Here is a 17,916-nt window from a genome sequence, read left to right as displayed (position 1 = left end):
TTGGAATAGATAGGGCATGCAGATAATAATTTACTCATGATGCAATTATCTTAAGATATCAAGAGAACCAAAGAAAAAAATACTAGGAATAATGTTTGAAAGATGATAGGTTGAGAAAATACAAATGGAAATTTTAACAGAATTCTTGAAAACCAACTTGGAAGCATAATGGAAAATATCAGTTTAGAACTATTTTATCTTTCTGCTTGATACTTTAATCATCGTCTAGCCGCACCCAGCTTTATCTAACTAATATTTGTCTAATGTGGGCACCTAGGTGGCTCAGTTGGTTAATCCACAGCCTTTGGCTTAGGTCATGATCCTGGAGTCCTGGAATCGAATCCCATATGGGGCTCCCTGCTTGGCAGGGAGTCTGCTTCTCCCTCTGAACTTCTTGGGCGCTCTCTCTGTATCTCTCTCATTCTCTCCCTCTCAAATAACATGGGAGACACTGGGAGATGGAGATGAGAAGTGAGTTGGGGGAAATCAGAGGGGGAGACAAACCATGAGAGACTGTGGACCAAGAGAAACAAACTGAGGGTTTTGAGGGGGAGGCAGTGAGCCCGGTAGTGGATATTACACACGGTACATATTGCATGGAGCACTGGGTGTGGTGCATAAACAATGACTTTTGGAACACTGAAAAAGATAATAAATAAATCTTTTTTAAAAATTTGTCTAATGTATCATTCTGTACTGTTTCTCTTATAGGTATTCCTACACCTATGGTTAAAGGTGTATATTGTAAACAGCATATTGTTGAAGATGCATTGAAGAAGGCCAATGAAGTTAAATTGTAACTTTGTTGAAAGTTTCATTAAATTGCTCCACCTCTGGCAAGAGTGATCTTTGTCTCTTACTATTTTACTATTTACTATTTACCATTACTGATAAACGTGGATTTATTTTTATCATCTTAGTTTCTGCTTTGCTCTTTGTTCACTGTATTCCTTTTTGCTCTTTTCCTTTCTTTTCTTTTGCACTTATAATTGTTTTTCCTCTTCCCATCTTTTCTCCTGTTGTGGTTTAGAAATTATATACACCATTTCTCTTCTTTAAATGGTTCTTAATTTTTTTTAATTTTATATTTCACTTAATAAAGATTAAAGTAAATCAATATATTTATCTTTTTTCCTGAACAGTTCAAAGGAATTAGAACATCCACACTCCAATCTCTCTCTCTCTCTCTCTCTTTCTCACACAAACACACATACACACACTTCCATGCATACAAACTTCCCATCCTGATTTTCTTCTAATCCCCTAAACATAGACATTATTATAACATGCTTATAATTTCTTTTGTTTACCAAATTTTTTAAAGACTTATTTAATTATTGGGTGCCTATGTGGCTCAGTTGGTTAAGCGTCTACTTTTAGCTTGGGTTATGATCCTAGGTCCTCATACTAAGTCCCACATCAGAGCCCTTGCTCAGGAGGTAGCCTGCTTCTCTCTGTCTCTGCTGCTCCCTCTGCTGTGCTCTTTCCGACAAATAAATAAATGAAATACATTTTCTTAAAGATTTTATTTATTTATTTGACAGACAGATATCACAAGTAGGTAGAGAGGCAGGCAGAGAGAGGGGGGAAAGCAGGATCCCCACTGAGCAGAGAGGCAGGGGCTCGATCCCAGGACCCCGGGGATACTGAGCCGAAGGCAGAGGCCCTAACCCACTGAGCCACCCACGTGCCCCATAAATAAAATATTTTTTAAAAGATTTTATTTATTTATTATTTGAGAGAGAGAGAACACTTGAGCAGAGGGAGAGGCGGAAAGAGGAGAGAATCTCAAGCAGACTCCCCACTCAGTGTGGAACCCACAGTCTTGGATCCCATGACCCTGAGGTCATGACCTGAGCTGAAAATCAAGAGTTGGATGCCCAGTCAACTGAGCCACCCAGCTGTCTCTCTCCAACTTTTTCTTTAATCATAACTCTTCTTTAAAAATATTTTACTTCCTCCTGAAACATCTCCATTTCTTTTAGTAATTCAGTTTTATTTGTTTGAAAAATGTCTGTTTTTTGCTCTTGCTTTTGAAACATTATTTTGTAGGCTATATAAGTCTAGGTAAACAGTTGTTTTCCTCAATATTTAGATGTATTTTTCTTCATACTCTTCTGTCAGATTTCTGTATTTCTTTCTTTGGTGTCTAGTAGTTTCACTGATATTGTTTAGGTAGGGATATATTTTTGTTTCTCTTTCTTGAGTTCGGTGTATTTTCCAAATGTGAAGGTTCATGTTCTTTGTTTTTGTCAGTTTTTTAGAAAATTTGTAGTTATTAACATTTAAACGTTAATTATTTAAAGCACTGCTATTAGACTGTCTAGATTCAAGTCTTCACTCTGCCACACACCAGCTATGGAATCTTGGGGAAGTTGCTCAATCAATTCCTGCCTCTGTTTCCATATCTGTAAAATAGATAATAATAATAATACCTACTTGATAGAGTTGGAATACTCCCTGAGCCATTATAAATGTACACATCTTATTTATAGTAATAATAATTTTTATTTTTATTACTATTCTGTTTATTTTCATCTTCTGAAAATCTGATGAGACTTTTGTTAGAAGCTGTAGCTCTGTATTTCAAATCTCTCGAGATCTTTTTAGTAGTTCTTTTTGCCCTCCTGTCCCTCTCTGAATAATGTTTTCATATTTATCTTAACTTCAGCTTGGCCAGAAGATTTTTTAACACATCTGATTAACACATCTGATGAATTATTCTGTACATAACAATTCTAACAACTTAGATTTCCCTAAATCCGATCGTGTCTTTTGTTGTCTCTGCTGATTCTTATTCATGGTGCCTTGTTTCCTATGTGATATGTGTTCGTGTTATGTCATAAATTCATGTTTGGGGAATATTTTATGCCATAATTACTTGACTATAGAATTGGAGGTGTATGGCACCATGAATGAAACCCAAAGCTCTTTACATTTAAGTCTCATTTCAGGTAGTGAAAATATGGTCCCTTATTTTTAAGGGTCCCTTATAGTTAGAAGGATGTCATGCAGGAAAATCTCAGGGCCAAAGTCATACTATCTTCTAACCCAGAGCCATATCAGAGTCTTCATCTTTGAAGAGTATTCTCCAGTCACCCCTTTCCTCCACCCCCCAATCCTCCACACTCACAAAATAGCTCCTTTAATGAGCTTTTAGAACCCCTGCCTGCTTCAGAGCTCAAGGCTCTGGATTAATGCTCAGATTTTGGTTTGTTTTTGTTTTTCACTTTGGATCTCTCCTCCCTCCTCAGACTTCCCATTCCTTTCTTGACAGATCATCAATGCATCTTTCAGTGCTTCATCTTGAAACATTGTATTGTTCTGTGTTTTGTAGTTGGAGGAGATTTTAGACTGACTGTTTCATTTGTTATATTGCCAGGTCGAGAATTTGATGCTTAATGTCAAAAAGCATCTTTTTTCCAGGAGAATTCAATCCAATGAATATCTCAGTATATTAGTTTTTTCACCACGCAATTAATCAAAAAATATTTTAAAGTAAAGATAGATAGTTACACAAATGAAAAAGGCTTTTGTCTTGTTTTCTATTTGGTACTGATGCTGTACACACATATACAAAGGCTACATGGATTTTCATCATATTTGTTGAAATAGGCCATGTTGATTGCAAGTTGGACCATGTGGAAAGAGAAAACAAAGATTTTTAGGGAAGCCCTGAAAAGTAACAAGGATCCTAACTGCAAAAGGCAACAAACAAATGCACTATTTCTCTTGTTTGGCCAGCCAGTAGTGACAGTGATTTATTTGTTTAATGACAAGTGGAATAACTGTTTACTAAATATTTTCATAATCAAGATAAGCAATCTTTTACAAAAGAGCCAATCAATTTAATGAATGCTATGTAAGTTTTCTCTAAGTTAAAATTAAACATAATTTACCAAATTTGTAAGCACATTTTAAGAAAATATTATTTACATCTAACTTTATTTATAATGCTATTTTCTAAAGAAAATCTTCATGTGAAGGAGAAAAGTATACATTTTTCTAAGCTAAACCCTTATAACACCTAACTTTAAATAGAGATGGGAACACATTTTGGAAAGTAAATTTTTAGCAGTAAACTTTGAGAAAGGTTACACAACAATGTCTTCAATGGTCGTTTTGGTACTACAAAAATTCTCTCCTAATACATAGGATTGGCTTGGTCCATGTAAAATTATCTCCTCTATGTGTCTGCACTAAGTATGAAATTCTGACCTTAAAGAATTAGGAAATTTTATTTTCTGAAAATATTATAAAATTTCTAGCTCCCACATTTACAGAAAGTGACCCAATATGTTTTGAGGATCCATTATATACCAAGCACCGTGCCAATCAGTTTTAAGGAGGTGAAGCTGCTTGTTGACCTCTCATGTACATGGTAGCATGATGAATGTGTTACGAACCACTTGCATGATTAGGGGCACAGAGCACCATCAAAACTCAGATATACAGTACCAGGCAGCCTGGAGAGAGGGATTTTCTCAGCAAATTTCACAGCAATTGATTATGCAGTAAAGCATGCGTGATTTTCTAGGGAAATCTTTGTAAAATTATGCAATCCAACCCCACTTATGGGAGCGAATCACAATTTATACATTGATTCTATGGCTGTAACCTGATGGGAGAAGAGCTCAGCCTTTATTAAGTCAAAGCCCGTCATGCACCACTGAAATTACATAAAAGAAAGTTGTCAAAATGATCCAAACATGTACAAAGAAAAATTCCAGTGCTTCAAACTCGGCACAAGATTCTACACAAATAGAAGAAAGTGTTTGATTCCAAAATATGCCAATTTCTCTTACTGATCAAATATTCAAATGCCAACTTAGTTGACATGAAGAATGAAGTGAAAGTTTGCAATGCAATAAGGTAATTTCTCTGAAGAGCTTTTACTCTAAAAGTTCAGAAAGTCTAATTTCCACATTCAGAAGAAATTAATGATGCCGGCTCTTTTTCACATTGAAGGATAGATATTCCATCTTTGACACTCTGTTTTTTCCTACAATTCTTAGTATCATTGCTCATATTCAGCAAACCAGAATTGATTATGAAATTTGAAAAAAAAATAGAGAGGCATTTACTTTTCTACAACATAACCAGTTAAAACCCTTTCCTGACTTGATTGCTCAAATATGAGATGTCACTAGGAAATGATGAGTGTCCTTAAAGTCTCTGTGTAAGATCTTACACCTTCACTCTTGCAGATTCAGTATTCTCCAGGAAGTACTATGAACCCTCCTATCACTGTTCCATGAATATTTACATTTTTCTCAGTCAGTAGTAACTCAGATGGATTTGATGTTCATTTCTTTCTAAGCTGCTATATATCAGTCTTTCTTTTTGACAGATAGTTCTTATAATGTACATCTCCTTTCTGTTTTACTACTCATATCCTTTTCATCAGCATCATGATTAGCTTAACCATCAAGCATCTCATAAGCTTGTTGTGGAGATTTTGCATTATTTTGTTGACTTGTATCCAATGATTAACTTGTTTTTTTCTTCAATTTAGTAATTATTTACTAAGTGGTTACAATATCCAAGTCACTTTTCTAGGTACTGAGAATATAGAATAAAATGAACAAATCAGAAGCCAACTTTCATGAAGCTTACATTCCAGTGGGAAGAAATATACTAAAAACAAGTAAGTAAATTTATAGAATGTCAGATGAAAAGTGCCCTAGAGAAAAATAAAGCCAAGAATGAAAGAGTGTACAGTATGTAGGTAAAAATATGTTTTCTATATGGAAAATAGAGAAAGCATCATAAATGTGGTATTTGAGCCAAGACTAAAAAGAAGTGAAGGAATAGGGCATTCAGGTCTCTGGGGGAAGAAGGGTCTATACACAGGAATCAAATACAAGACTCAGAAGCAGGGGTATACCTGGTATGTTCTAGTGACAGAAAAAAAAAAAATTTAGCCTCAGTAATTTGAATGAAAGATTTTCTACTTACTGAGAGAGGGAAGACTAAAGGAAAGAAGGGTTTGGGGTGGGGGTGGGCATCAGTGTTTCAGTTATGGGAGTATCTATATTGAGATATCCATTAAACATCCAGATAGAGATATCAAATGTCAAGTTGCATATATCCATCTGGAATTAAAGGAGATGTCTGGTCTGCAGATGTAGATTTGGGAGACCTCAGTTTGTGTGTGTGCGTGTGTGTGTGTGTGATATAAAATAGCGTCATGAGATTGGATAAATGAGTATAATAAGATAGGGAAATGATCCAAGGGCAAAGCCCTGGAGACTCTACTGTGTAAAAAGGATTTCTAACTGGATTACATGTATCCTGGGAATATACATAAGATTTTCTAAGGAGTATTCAAGCTGGAGATAGTTTTCAATGTCTATGTCCTCCACTTGATATATATAATTGTGACTAGAATTGCTTAACTTGACACTTTTCAGTTGACCATGCTATGTGTTCTCATTTTCCATCTCTTCTTTCAAAATAACTTCACTCCTGTGCACTTTACAAACGATATCCTTCTCACACGTCATGAAATCCTAGGTTCCGTTGCCCCAAGTGTTGATACCTTTGAACTTCAAACAAGGGGAAATTTGAAATTAGTGTCTAACTGGACTCTAATGACCAAGAACAAGTTTTTATGCATATCAGGTGGTTTCTAATTCTTCTATTGCTACAAAGTTGAAGGAGACTCTTATATAGTTATCACCTAAAGTAAAGGTTAATTTGTGATGATTGATTATTTAATTTGGGAGCACATAGTTTGAAAGGTGATCAAAGAATCAAGTGACTTTTTTTTTTTTTACTTTATCCACCCTCATTATCAAGTGACATTTTTATAAGGAAACCTCTCTATCTCCATCTTTGTGAACGAGGTTACTCAGAGAGTACACATACAGCGATGAAGAAAAGGAAAGGACATAAAGTAGCTGAGTAATAATACATAATATTCACTGATAGATACACAAACTCATTAAAAAGGACGCTCTGAAAAAAAAAGGAAGCTCTGTACAAATCATAAAGAAATTCAAGTGATGATATTGGAGTGGGAAGAAAAAGTTATAACTGGGAAAGTGGAGGTTCATATGTTGCTGCAAATGTTCTATTTTGTCTCCTGAATAGGGGTTTCCTGAGTCTGCATTGTGAAAAGTTATGCAGCTGTACATGTTTTATTTTTGTGAAATTTTCTTCAGGTGTATTTCACTTTAATGGTTTAAAATTATACTAGAATAAAATTCCATGATGGAATGCAATGGAAATAATAGTCTAAGAAAAAAAGGATGGTTTACAATTTCCTACCGCTAAAGAAAATTGTGTTCATGTACTTTAAAAAAAAATAAAATTTTTGAAGTATAACTAACATGCAGTGTTATATTAGTATCTGGTGTACAATATAATGATTTAAGAATTCTATACATTTCTCAGTACTCATCAAGATAAATGTACTCTTGATTCCCTTTATTTTCTATCCCTTCCCCCCATCCACCTAGTTTTTTCTTCTGTATTTAAGAGTCTGTCTTTTTGTCTTTTTTGTTGTTGTTGTTCATTTGTTTTGTTTTGTAAATTTCCTGTATGAGTGAAATCACAGGGTATTTGTTTTTCTTTGACTGCCTTATTTCATTTAACATTATACACTATAGGCCCATCCAGGTTGTTGCAAAGGACTAACTTTCCTTTCTTTTTATACCTGAGCAATTAAATGTATATATAATTACATATCAAGCAAATATCAAGTTGCTTATGTTCATCTGGAGTTGAGGGAGATGTCTGGGCTGGAAATATACATCATATCTTCTTTATCCATTCATCTATTGAAAGATACTTGGGTTGCTTCCATAACTTGGTTATTGTGAATAACACTGCAATAAACACGGGATGAATATATCCTTTTGAAACAGTGTTTCTGCTTTCTTTAGATAAATACCCAGTGGTGGAATTACTGGGTCATATGATAACTCTATTTTTAGTGTTTTGAAGAAACCCCATACTATTTTCCACAGTGATTGCACTGGTAGCATTCCCAACAACAGTGTACAAGAGTTCGTTTTCCTCCATATCTTTGCCCACACTTGTTATTTATCTTTTTTAGTTTAGCCATTCTGACAGGTGTAAAATGATATCTCATTATGATTTTCATTTGCGTTTCCCTAATGACTAGTGATGTTGAGCATCTTTTCACATGTTTGTTGGCCATCTCTATGTCTTCTTTGGGAAAATGTCTACTTAGGTCCTTTGTCCATTTTTAATTGGATTATTTGGGTTTTTTAGTGTTGAGTTTATAAGTTCTTTACATATTTTGATTATAAATTCCTTATTGGATATATAATTTGCAAATATCTTCTCCCATCCAGTATGTTTTCTTATTGCTTTGTAGATGGTTTCTTTCACTGTGCAGGAGCTTTTTATTTTGGTGTCATCTCAATAGTTTAATTTTGTTTTTGCTTCCTTTGTCAGATGAACCATGTCCAAAAAAGTGTTTCTACAGTTGATGTCAAAGAACCTGCTGCCTATTTTTTCTTTTAGGAATTTTAGGTTTCAGGTCACACATTTAGGTCTTTAATCCATATTGAATTTATGTTCATGTATGGTACAAGAAAGTGGTCCAGATTCCTTCTTTCACATGTAGCTGTCCAGGTTTCCCAAAATCACTTGTTGAAGATACAATCTTTTTCCTATAATATATTCTTGCCTTCTTCATTGTGGATTAATTGACCACAAAAATGTGGGTCTAAACCTGGACTCTCTATTCTGTTTTATTGATCGATGTGTCTGTTTTTGTGTCAGTATCATACTGTTTTGATTACTGCAGCTTTGCAGTATATCTTGGGATACTTGGAAAAAATAAAAAGTATCCAAATTGGTAAGAAACAAGTAAAGTTTTCACTATTTGCCAATGACATGATAGTATACACAGAAAATCCTAAAGACTCCACTAAAAAACTGCTAGAAAAATGAACTCAGTAAAGTGGCAAGATATAAAGTTAATGTACAGAAATGTGTTGCATTTCTATACACTTAATAATGAAGTATCAGAAAGAGAAATTGAGAAAATAACAAAACGCTAGTTGGAACCTTAAAAAGTAATAGAGAGAGAGAGAGAGAAAGAAAGAAAGAAAGAAATAGGAGAGAAAGAGAGAAATGAAGGAAGGAAGGAAACAATTTCATTTACAATTGCGACCAAACATAATAAAATACCTAGGAATAAACTTAACCAAGGAGATAAAAGATCTGTACTCTGAAAACTTTAAAACACTGAGGAAAGAAATTGAAGATAGCACAAACACATGGAAAGATAGCCTATACTGATATATTGGAAGAATGAATATTGTTAAAATGTCCACATAACACAAAGCAATCTACAGATTTAAGGAAATCCCCATCAAAATATGAACATTTTCACAGAACTAGAACAAAAATTCCTAAAGTGTGTATGGCACCACAAAAGATCCTGAATAACCAAAACAATTTTGAAAAGGAAAAACAAAGCTGGAGGCATCACAATCTCAGATTTCAAGATATACTACATGTTCATGTGCTTTAAAAGAAATAAAGATATGTCCCAGACTGCCAGAGTGTTAAGATTTCACTGGATATATTTATAAGTGTGATGTCATAGTTTTCTGTGAAATGACCATGTTTACGATATGTTGTCACTTATCTCTTTCTTCAACTATTTAATCTGAAGATAAAATATTTTGATGTCAACTTTAAAAACTAGCTAGAGAGGTACAAGAAGAAAGAGTCTAAAGACCACAGATTTAGAGACCAAGGGTACAAGCAAGTATAAGCAAAGGATCATGAGGCTGAGATGACAATGGAATAGAAAGAAGCTGGGAGCAATGCATAGGAAATATTTCTATGAGGAAGACATGATCATCTCTGGCCAACAAGACTACTGAGAATTTAGCTAAGATGAGGACTGCAAATTCATCACTGGACTTAGCACCTAGTAATCATAGGTGACCTTGACATTAGTTTTTTCCACAGAGTTGTGGGGAGAAAAATCTTACTGAAATATGTTCAAGAGAAAATAGCAGAGGAATTAAAGACGGCCAGCATAGAACAATCTTTCAAGGAGCTTTGCTTTAAAGGGAAACAGCTGGAAGACGATGAGAGGTCAAACAGGTTTTTTAGTTTGTTTTTATTTATTTAGATGAAGGAAATTAAACATGTTTATATGCTGGTGGCAATAATCCAGATAAAAGGGAAAACACTGGTAATGCTGCAAATAGAGAGCGATTACTGGAGCTAAATTCCTGAGTGGGTGAGAAGAGAAGGCATGTGGAGTATACATGGAAAGATTGGCCTAACTTACAAGTAGCTGTTCTGTGATAAAAAGCAAGAGGAACCTAGGTGGCTCAGTCAGTTAAATATCTGAATCTTGATTTCAATGCAGGTCATGTTCTCAGGGTCTATGAGATCAAGCTCCATGTCAGTTTCCTCGGTGGACATGGAGCCTGCTTGGGATTCTCTCTCTCTCTGTCGGTCTTCCTATTAAAAAAAAAAAAAAAAAAAAAAAAAAAAAAAGACAGACTATGCAGCTACAGCAGGAAGTTGGGTAGATGTGATTTGAGGTTTTGTTGTAGTTCTTTCTGATTGCCGTTCTCTTGTTCATTATAAGTGGAACAAGATCATCACATTAGAGTTAAAGGTGGGGAGAACATAGAACAGGGGGCTGAAGGGAGAGCAAAGCTATAAAACAATCAACTAGAAGAGGAAGAGTCTGGAATGAGGACATACAGTAGAGTCACTTAAGGTTAGTGGTCCTGGTTCTGAAGTGATGCTCCAGTGAACATAATTGTCTTTCTCCCCAGCTATGTTCCCTTTCCTCTCTAGCTACAGATAGATACAGATGAAGAGCAGGCAAAGAATTGGATTTAATCAATATTGGACCTCGCTAAGAAGTAGGTCACATGAAGAAGTTGTGAGTGAATGATCAAAATGATGGCCCTGAACTCGATGTAGGGAATGAGGAAGCGAGGAACAATGACGAGCTCTTAGCATCATTGTAAAGCACATTGTGTAGGTTCCAGTGGAGTGAAAGGATTGCTGAGACCTCCCTCCCTTCCTCTCTTGTTTTTGCCTTCTTTTATTCCCACCTCTAAATGGCCTTGAGCAAACTACCTAACCTCTCTGTGCCTCAGTGTCCTCATCCTTAAAATACAATTCACCTCATTATATTGCTGTAAAGATAAACTGCGCTTCTATTTTCATTGCAAAATGTACGTAAAACAATTGGAAGAGTGCTTGGCCTTCAGTAATAGGTCTATCAATGTTAGCTATCAATGTTATTTAATTCTTCCTTAATGCTTTTCTTTCTTTAAATGGTTGTTAAACTTCTACCTTGTTGGGGCACCTGGGTGGCTCAGTGGGTTAAGCTTCTGCCTTTGGCTCAGGTCATGATCTTAGGGTCCTGGGATCAAGCCCCGCATCAGGTTCTCTGCTTGGCGGGGAGCCTGCATCCCCCCCTCTCTCTGCCTGCCTCTCTGCCTACTTGTGATCTCTGTCTCTCTCTCTGTCAAATAAATAAAATCTGCAAAAAACAAACAAACAAACAAACAAACAAAAATCCTTCTACCTTGTTTAAGGTACTGCGAGAGACACTGTGAGAGGTTACAGAGATGAATAGCACAAGTTCCCTTCCTCTAGGAACTCACAATGTTGTCCATACCAACAAAGGTGAATGAATAGAGAGCTCAGGGATCCTGCAGAAGTAAGCACTTAACAATGCTCCAGGTGATTTCTTATGGATGAGAAGGAATTAGCCAAATGAAGTGTTTGATGAAGACAGGAAGGGAATTCCAAGAGAACACAAGGGTGGCATTGGAAGTAATGATTCCAAAAATGGCAATGTTAGAAAGCACAGGAATCCCCATGGTGGGTTGAGTCTGTTCTCAGAAAGGCAAATGATTTCTGAGATTCCAGTATGTGAATGGCTCACATTTCAGAACTGTCCTAATGAGTATACAACTAAGGCCTACTTAATAATAACCTACTGAGTTATTAAATGTCATTATTTTTTATATTAGAATTATCTCATTTTAAAGAATTTTCTGAAATACTCTAATATAATATTATACTAAGAAATCTGGCTTTTAGGAAATACTTGAGAAAGTTTCTGAGCTTCCACTGCATATAAACACAAAAAGTAGTTTTTAAAGATTTATTTATTTATTTGGGAGAGAGAGAAAGCATGAACTGGGGTTGGGGGTAGAGGCAGAGGGAAAGAACCTAAGGCAGACTCCCCACTGAGCGGGGAGCCCATCTCAGGGCTGGATCCCTGGGACCCTGAGATCATGACCTGAGTTGAAATCAAGAGTTGGATGCTCAACTGAATAAGACACCCAGGCACCCCAGATGATCAGAATATTTCTGAACAATTCATAAAAGATACGTTATTAGCAGGGCATCTGTGTTGACTGATAGGTGGTGGTTTCCTCTGCTGCTACTCTTGCAAAGGTTTGTATTTGTTTGGCTGTATAAGTTTTAGTTCTGTTGCAAATATTTAGCCAATTCTACAGTCTGTGGCAACACATATGTGTATGTTTGGGAATTAAACTTTTGCATTAACTAAACCGTTAGAACCATAGGCACTGATATTTAAATGTAATTCATTTATGTTTCCTTCATTAGTGAAGCTATATACTTAATCTATAAATTCCTTTTTCTTGGTAATATGCTAGCTCACACTGAATACTATTCAAAAACTTGTAACTTATTTCAAGATAAATCATAATAAAAACACCAGGTAATTTTCAAATTTGTAGTGTATTTTAAGTTAGAGAAAGAGATACGACAGTAGGAGATTTGAAGATGTTACATCATTAGCTTTGAAGATGGAGGAAGAAACTATAAGCCAATGCATGCTGCACTGGCCTCTGGAAGTTGGGAAAGTCAATAAAATATTCTCCTAGAGCCTCCAGCAGGAATGTTTTTCTGCCTGCAAGTTGGTTTAGGACTTCTGACCTATAAAACTATACCATAAGTTGTGTTTTTGTTTGTTTGTTTGTTTGTTTGTTTTTTAAAGATTTAATTTATTTTTTGACAGACAGAGATCACGAGTAGGCAGAGAGGCAGGCACGGGTGGGGGGTTGGGGGGCTGGAAACAGTCTCCTTGCTGACCAGAGAACTCAATGTGGGGCTTGATCCCAGGAACTTGGGATCATGACCTGAGCTGAAGACAGAGACTTTAAACCACTGAGCCACCCAGGCACCCCAAGTTGTGCTTTTTAAAGCAACTGCTTAAAATTGTTATAGCAGTAGGAAATTCATTCAGTCCGACTTAAGAGTGTTGTAATCATTAAAACACGGAGAGGGACACTTGGGTGGCTCAGTCAGTTGGGCATCCCAGTTCCAACTCTTGGTTTCTGCTCAGGTCATGATCTGAGGGTAGTGGGATCAAGTCCTGCCTAGAACTGTGTGTAAGGCATGGAGCGTGCTTAAGATTCTCCCTCTCCCTCTCCCTCTGTGAATCCCCCACTCTCATGCAAACATGCACGTATTCTCTCTCTCTCTAAAAAATTAGTTACTTAATTAATTTAAAATGAGAACAGTCATGGCAAAATTTTTTTTTGAGATTTTATTTTTATTTATTTGACAGAGAGAGCATAAGCGGGGGGAGTGGCAGGCTGAGGGAGAGGGAGAAGCAGACTCCCCACTGAGCAAGGACCCTGATGTGAGGCTCAATCCCAGGACTTTGGGATCACGACCTGAGCCAAAGATAGTTGTATAACCAACTGAGCTATCCACGTGCCGCTACAGCAAACATTTTTTAAAGTAGCCAGCAGTGAGCCAGCAGTGGATCCACTAAACACAAAGAACCATTTGAAGCCCACTCTGAACCCATCTCTGAGGCCCAGTGATGATCAGCTTTCTTTGAGAATATCACATCGAATTATGCAATTTGAGTCTTCAGATCTAGTAAACATAGAAGTCCAGAAATATGGAATCATAAGTTAGTAAACATTTATGGAATCATCTCTGGTTACTCAGAACCACCTTAGTTCTCCCATTTCCACTTTTGATACACATGAACTGAAAGAGCAGGCTGGAGAGCCCCTATCCACATCCATTCCTAATATGTTTGTTCAACTACATGAACTTTAAATCCAAACACAAGTAATTATTAAATGAATTGCATTATCCATGGCTTTCAGTTGCTCCTAAAAGTGAATAATGCAGAGTTACTGCACTTACCTTTGGTTTATAAGCATGAAGTGTTAGTGGAATACTGTTAAGTAGGTGATTCTGGTGGAAGGCCATAAAAATGCTACTCTGTCAAAAGTCATAAGGGATAGCCTTGGCAACTCTGGTGAGCAAATATTGTGAGGTATAACTGCAAATTTTTTCTAGGGCAATCATGTGCCCTCTAGCAGTGTTCTCATCTATACAGATCTATAGATAACTTTAATAAGTCATCCAATTCATTCCTTAAGTAAGGAATTACTGCTTTGGTTTGAAATTTTAATAGTTTAGAGGCTGAGAAATATCTAAATATTGCAAATAGCTTAACCATCAGTCCACTAAGCACGCAGTAATGGAAACAGCATCTGATTACCGGCTCTGAATGCTTCTATAAACACATTTTTAAAACATTTTTTAAGAATCTCTCATAGTTGCTTTTCCCACGTTGAATATTTTAGAGGTATACTAGAGTAACATGTTTTACTTAAGAAGATGGATCTAAATGTGCTTTTAGTGAACAACTCTTTAAGAGTGGCATTACTCACATTCTTATTACTTTTTCTCAGGCCACTACAAGACTTCTTGAGAGATGTGTTATATGCAGTTACTCCTCAATAAAAAGTATGGGAAAACTGACCTTCTAGATTTGAGCTGGTGTCTTGGTTTCATGGCAAGTATGACTTGGACACAGGCCTCCTCAAAGCAGGAGCTGGCGCTGAATTTGGCAGTAAGTGTTCTAGCTTTGGCTGTGCTTTACCCCTCTGCAATATTTTTGCAAAAGAAAGTAAAGTCAGGTATTTGCAAGTAACACAAACAGTAATAGTCACATATTACCACAATTATGTATTTTATCAAATCAACCCCAAACGTGTGACTCAAAACAACAATTATTTTCCATGTTCATCCATCTATAGATCAGCTGAGTATTGGCTGACCTATGCTGGCCTTGCCTTAGGTTTGGTTCCCTTAACCAAAGCAAGCCACACAGCCAAGCTCGGTATCAATAGAATGAGGAAATAAAATTGTATCCATAGTGGAAGGGAAAGGAAAGAGAATATTTGCTAAATGATAATCTAAAATGTTAAAGACTCTGATTAACTTAAACCAAAAATCAATTTATTGCAAAGATAACAATGTAACTCAAAGGAAAAACTGAATAATCAGGATTGAAAAGGAAACAGAATGGATCCAGGGGTCTACATAGGAGGAATCCAAAGATAGTCTCTGTAGGAACTCATCCCTACTTGGATGAGCCTGAGCCTTTTCCACTATGCCTCACTCTAACCAAGTCTGAAATCCCAAGGAGAATATATCAGCTTGGCCTTGGTTGATTCATGTGTGTGCTCTTGGGTTAGCTGATGAGGACTTGTGCTCAACACCAGTGAATTTTCATTTTGTCTTTCTTATGGGCCATACAAGACGAAGTGTCCGCTTAATTTTAAGGAGAGTGCCCCTGGAGTTTGTAGGACTGGCTGTCAGTTTTGTTAGAAGTTACCTAGGTAATTAGATGTCAACTGTTTATATCCTGTGGGAGACAGAAAACTTCTGTCCTACCGTGTTAGGCAAACTGGAATTAACTCTGAATCACTGTGAGACCATGGAATTGAAAAATGATGATTTATGCAAGATAATAAGAAACTGTCCCCAGAGTTGGTGATGATGGTCTTCTTTTCTCCATTCCTAGATGCTTCATCAAGGAGGAAAAGGCTCAAATGAACATCTGAGTATGTTTAGGAGGGGAACTGATACAAGTAAGCAATAAATTAATAATGTCAATGGCATACAGCAAACACCACTGTAAATTTTGTGTTTACTAAAATCTTCCCTTGTCATTGAGAGATTTATGAAATAAGTGTATTACAAAAGATACTGCAAGAAATACATCAATACACAATCCCAAATATTGGTAGAGGAGCATAGATGATAGCATTGAGTAAACCATACATGGGTTCACATGGCTGAGTTCTCACAGCTGAACAATGCTTCTAATATTAAAATACTCATATTACCTTAAAAGTACGTATCTATATATTCTATATATTATGTATGTCTGTGTACCATACTTACAAACATACATAACATATAAAACATGACATTGACTCTTTATGCTGGCAACTGGATGGTTGCTAGAATTGCTTTTAATTGTGCTTTAAATAATTGTGACTTAAATTTTTTTAAGGGGGGAGGGGCAGAGAGAGAGGGAGAGAGAAAATCTTTAGCAGGTTCCATACTCAGCTCTGAACCGGATGCAGGGCTTGATCTCAAGATCCTAAGATCATGACCTGAGCCAAAATCAAGAGTCAGACGTTTACCTGACTGAGCCACCCAGGTGCCCCTAAATTTTTTATTTTAAAATACACCACCTATGCGGTGAAAAGGTGTATCTTTCTTATAAATTTAATATGTAATTTTGAATGTTTTAGAAAAATAACTCCTTGAAAACATAATTTTAACTTTCAATGTTTTTAATTTTTCTTTCATTTATGCTTTTGGGTGAAGTGTAACATTTTGTGAATTTTGAATAATAAGCTATGCTTTATTTTTAATTCTTTAGGATGCAACAAGCCATTATTGTGATAGGAAGAGATAACATAAAAGCACAGATCAGAAAAAGAAAATGAAAATGAAAAATCTTCACAGAAATTATCTGCTTTAAAAAAACTAGAAAGAATGGAAGTGAACTGACTCTTCTTGGGCATGCTTTGCGTACAGTTTGTGATGAGGCATTACATAGTTTTTACTTCACTGAGACTTACTCAACAAAGCATTAAAAATGAGCAAGAAATTTTTTCCTGTCAAATCAACAATTTAAACAGGTCAGATGAAATCCCAACTACCTCATGTTCTTTAACAACCAAAAATGTGACTATCAGCCCAAAACAATGAAAATTAAAAAAAAAAATAATTGTTAACATCATATTTACATCTTAGCAGAAACAAATACCACTCCGGTCTCCACATTAAAAGGTGATGGAATCTACGTTTATAAAATAAGCAAAGTGAAGGAAAAAGACAAAAATCTCTGGAGTGTTACTGTTTCTTGATTATGATGCCCTAAAATGGCCATCACATCCTTCTGACAGCATGAGAGGATTTTTAACAAAACATGATCTGACTCAAATTAATGAGTATAATTTTTTACTTGGATATACATGTTAGAAAATTTAGTATTTAATTTTATAATAAAATCATTTTAAATGGAGAAAAATTGTAGACATTGCCACTTGTATTCTAAATTAATGGCAAAGAATATTGATACTGTATTTTCATGATTACCGACTAATCTTTAAGTTCTAGCCTTGATCGATGAAGGTATCCATAACCAGAAACACGTTTTTGCACAAAATACCACTTTCCAAAAAAAAATAAAAATAACTCACAAATGCAATTACTAGTACTCGAGAAAGTCTGAGTAAACACCATTCAAAAAGTAACATTCAGCAAAGATAAGTAAGTACCAATATATTCTCAATACAGAACAGAATAATGTCATATGTTCGATATTAGTTGAGTGTAACAAATTTTGGTGGCACAAAGGGAATGATATTTACAGAAAAGAAAGCAGAAAGTTAAGTTTATTAGAAATTATTTCCAAATGTGTTGCAAGCATAATTGATTGTGTAAAGTAGATTTTATAAACTGAGTGTTTGGGATGAGGAAATGAAAATGAGATTTCTAGTTTAATGTATAAGGTAAAACAAAAAATATATAGATAATTATGAAAAGTAAATTATAAAAAGTAAATATTATCTAATTTAC

The 17,916-nt window shown here is 35.7% G+C and overlaps 1 pseudogene; it reads left to right on the top strand.

Moving 5' to 3' along the window:
• Positions 1 to 17,916, top strand: part of LOC122890221 — a 58,037-nt pseudogene that overhangs the window by 18,795 nt on the left and 21,326 nt on the right.

Source organism: Neovison vison, chromosome 11 (genome assembly GCF_020171115.1).
Source record: "Neovison vison isolate M4711 chromosome 11, ASM_NN_V1, whole genome shotgun sequence".
Lineage (NCBI taxonomy): Eukaryota > Metazoa > Chordata > Mammalia > Carnivora > Mustelidae > Neogale > Neogale vison.
This window is presented reverse-complemented; position numbering and strand designations above follow the sequence as displayed.